Source organism: Triticum aestivum, chromosome 3D (genome assembly GCF_018294505.1).
Source record: "Triticum aestivum cultivar Chinese Spring chromosome 3D, IWGSC CS RefSeq v2.1, whole genome shotgun sequence".
Classification (NCBI taxonomy): Eukaryota; Viridiplantae; Streptophyta; class Magnoliopsida; order Poales; family Poaceae; genus Triticum; species Triticum aestivum.
In genome coordinates this window covers 585,305,137-585,309,745 of record NC_057802.1, presented here as the reverse complement: position 1 = coordinate 585,309,745, position 4,609 = coordinate 585,305,137, and positions in this window count along the sequence as shown.

Below are 4,609 nucleotides of genomic sequence, written 5' to 3'. Positions count from 1 at the left end.
ACTCATCAAGGATAAAATAAACTGTAGACTTCAATGAACATTGGATAACCTCGTGGTGTACATTTCAGATAGCATGTCCACAACAACACCAGCAAATAGAAACTTCTGTTGCACAAAAAGAAACTTCTGTCGTGCGCAGATAGAAACCCCCCTCTGCAGATAAAAGTTGTTGTATACCATTTTTATCCAGCTTCTGTTTATTCTCGTCTTCTGTGGTATCTGAACCATTGTTGCTGCTATAGCACAAACATGTGAAAGAATGCCAACATTGTTAAGCTTGACTTGGAGCCCTGCCGGTTCATAGCTAGTTGTCTAGGCGCTTGTCGAATCTGATAGTCTAGAGGCTTATCAGTGACATACCATTTCTTTGTCGCAGACGGGCCTTTTTTTGAAGAACCTCTTGGAGAGGGTGGGGGTTTCCACAAGTTCCATAATTAAGAAGGATAGAATTTGTCCAGTTTATAAGGAAACTAGGCGCAAAAATATACAGCTTATAAGGAAAATTAGACCCAAAAAATCTAATGACGCTCAGCTAATCAGGGAGAAACCGGGCAAAAACCACAAGCATCTTAGGCCGCAAAACCTAGCTAAACTAGGCCTCTGATAATACAAAGCTGAAATTGTGCAGTTGTTAATCGGATGTAAATTTCATGTATTGCATGCGTATTTGTCATTTGCTGACTTTGTATTACAGATTTCACTTCTACTTCGGTAGACCCCCCTAAACACAAGGACGGCTCAGATTAGCCCATACCTCTTCATAATAAAGGACATGATGGTCATATTTTGTTTTGTATGTTTTTCTTTTTAAAATATCAATTCGATGTATACGTATAGGCCGTACACTTGCGCACTGGGCCGTCCCATCCATCTCTTTAAATCGCAAAAAATTATAAGTGTGCCAAGATTCGAGACAGGAACCTCTGGTTCATAATGCGACGCCATAACCAACTCGCCACCATAGTTCACGTGTTTACATGTCTTATTCTTTTCTTCTATACGCTTTTCTTTTTCCAGTTTTCTTCTTTACTTCTTTACTTCTTTCCTTCTTTCTTTTTTCTTGCCCTTTTTTTTCTCGCTTTTAACGGTTTTGTCCCAGATTTATTTTCCTTCTCAATTTCTTATTTGTCGTTTTCCTTTCTTTTTTGTTCATTATTATTTTCCCTTTTCTCTTGCAATGTGCAAACTTTTTCCAATTTCGTTTTCTATGAAAGAATGGGCTTTAAACAAAATTTGCGAAAAAATTTCCAAACTTGGTGAACGTTTTCCTAAATCGATAATTTTTTTAAAATTCATAAAAAATAGTGATGAACGTTTTTTTCAAAATAGATGATTTTTTTTTCAAAATTGATGTTCCTTTTCTCAAAATTGATGAATTATTTTTCAAAATGAATGCATATTTTCAAAGTAGATGAATTTGTTTTGCCAAAATTGATGCACTTTTTTCAAAATCGATGAACTTTCTCAAATCCTTAAAAAAATCTACAAACATGAAATTTTTCTCAATTCATGTTCCAAAAAATGCAAAACTTGTTGAAACCCCAAACCAGTTGACATGGTACCTTAAATTGATCATACAAGGACATGAAAAAAACTGAGACCATTTAAAAAATGTTGAGAAATGGGCTACTCCCAAACGGACTCTTCTGGCCTAACCGAACAGTCTCCGTCTAACATGGTATTTTTGGAAATCTCAAGACTGACCCAAACTTTCGTAAGCAGGTAGGCGTGCCCATGGGAGTCATTTACACTAGGTTTGAATGATTTCCTACACATATGCAAATTGCGACACCCGCCATTTATCGACAATTTTTAACCGAGAAAACTCCAGAAAATACAAAGTTTCTCGAAAAGCAAAGCAACTTGGCATGGTGCCATAACTTGGTCACACAAGCCACTGGAAAAACTAGGGTCATTTCAAGGATGTCGACCAAAAAAACAGATGAAAACCATGAAAGAAACAAAGTAGAAACCAAAGAAAAACTACAGGAAAAAACCCGAAGTCTAACGACCAAAAAAAATGTTAATCAAGCGTGTTAAAAATGTTAAAATGTGTATAGAAAACATTTTGATCATGTATTCAAAAACTGTTAATCTAGTATTTCAAAAATGTTAATCAAGAATTGGAAAAAAGTGAAAATGCGTATAGAAAAAATGTGGAACATGTATTTCAAAACATTCAATTTGTATTAAAAAAAATGTTAGAGGTGTATTATAAAAACGTGATTGAGATATTTGAAGAATGTATAGTGGAAACGGAAAGAAACAAAGAAAAACCAAAAAAACGAACGAACATAAGAACATAAGAAAAAGGAAATTTAAATAAAACGAAAGAAATAGGTGTGAAAGGAATGAAAATAGTTAAAACCATAAATAAAGAAACAAGTAAAAAAAGATCGTTGAAAACCAAGAAAGAAACAAAAACTAAAAAAAAGAAAAATCTGAAAGAAAAGAAAAACGGATGAAAACCAGGAAAGAAACAAAGTAGAAACCAAAGAAAAACTACAGGAAAAAAAAACCCGAAGTCTAACGCCCAAAAAAAGAAAAGTAAACAAACAAGAAATTTGAAAATCAAAAATTGGTGAGTATAACATTAACCAGTACCAAGAAAAAAGGGAGTGCAAATTTAGCAGGATACACACATTATACTTTTTAGGATGTAAAACAAACAGAAAACAAAAGAGGATGTAAAACCAACTAACGAACGAAGAGCAATTTATTCAAAGAGAGTTGTTTCCCGCTAGCCCTTTTTTGGAGCCTCATTAAACCTTCCACCGTCCGGATCGAGCGCAGCCGCGTCGCCGGACCAGGAGCAGATACAAATATCGGTCCACTCCCCATCCACCCATCACCCCTTCCTCACTCCTCTCTTGCTAGCTTCTCAGGCAAGCCATCCATAGCCTCTTCTCCGGCCGGCGGGTGCAAGAGCAACCAAATAACCAGAGCAACCATGGCTGCAATGATGGTGCGCGACGTGCTGTACATGTACAGCATCGCACGGCAGGCGTACGACCGGTTCATTTCCGTGTGCGGCAGCCGGCGAAAGCCCAGAACGCGGTGGCACTGCTGGTGTGGCTGGACCAGGGCACCATCTCCGCCATACACCACGTCCCAGCCATGGCGCCCGACGCCGTCGCCATCGTCGCAGAAGAGGCCAACGCCGTCCTCGTGTGCCTCCGCCACCAGGAGCCCGCCCTCCCGCCCATCCCGCTCATCTCCGCGCTCTGCATGCAAGGCGGTGTCCACATCGAGCCGGGCTTCTTCGCCTTCCACCAGGACCTCGTCGTCCGCGGCGTCGCCCACTTCCTAGATGGTGCCAGCAAGTTCGTATTCGACGACCGCCTGCATGCCCTGCTCCGGAGGTCAGAGACTGGGCTGATTGTCAACCCGTCGGAGCTCATGGGGCCCTACACCTCCCAACCAGTGGCCGTGCTGGAGGACTGCGGCTCCATGTTCATCACCTTCTCCAAGGGAAATGCCCTCCACCATGAGGAGATCTTTGAGTACTTCAGGCAGTAAGTGTGCACTCACATACACTACTCGATCTATTGATTAAGTTTATTTATACACATGGATCTACTAAGATCTGCATCCATGATCCATGACGATTGGAACTGGATCATGTCTCATGGTTTGCATGCATGGGTGCAGGAAGTGGGGCGACTGTGTGGTGAGGGTGCTCATGGAGAAGACGAAGGGAGGCCACAGGCCCATGTATGGCCGGATCATCTTCAAGACAGAGGTGATCGTGAAGCTCGTGCTCAACGGCGAGAGGCTCGTCAAGATCTCCATCGGACAACGTGAGGTTTGGCTCCGCAAGTACGTCCCCAGGCCAACCAACGCTGTCGCCTGATCCACAAACACATCCATCGGCGTCTTGTCTATGCTAGACCGATCTACCAGTCGATTTGTAATGTACCATTTCAAAAAAGATTTTGTAACGTAATGTCGAGTTTAAGGGAAAGAAAGTACTGGTTGAGATTTGAAGAAAATGTTTGTCGGCCCTTAACTAATTTGGTACTAATTAAAGAAACCATTTGATGGCATCATCGTCTAGCTCGGTATACTTCACATCCCCAAAAATCTTGGCCCACAAATTTTCTTGTTTTCGATTTTTAATCTACGCATATCAGACAAAAGGCTCAACCATTACATAACGGTCACTCATGTCACAGCATAGATTCTTCACTCCCCCCTGCCCCGTTCCGTTGTTTGGAGATGAGCGCCTACATTCGGCATCCTCCAACCTTGGGGTTCCTCCTCCTCTGATTCTCCATGTGCATCTCAACTTTACTTTAATTCTCTCTATTTATAGTTCTTGGTATTCATTTTTATTTTCTCAGTGCACGACACCTCACTGGGAGCCACATATCGTTTCCACTCCATGGAGGGAGACATGCCAAATTTGAAGCTTGATGCTCCCTTGCTAGCATGGAAGAAACCATGGTTTCCGAATATCCTTTCGTTTCTTTCCCAAATCATTGGTGCACGAAAGTTGTAGACTTTGATTTCATATTACATATATACGAGCACCCTTGATTTATTTCTTTTTTTACTATGGAGTCAAACCACTTACGAACATACCCACATGCAGCATGTATTTTCTATA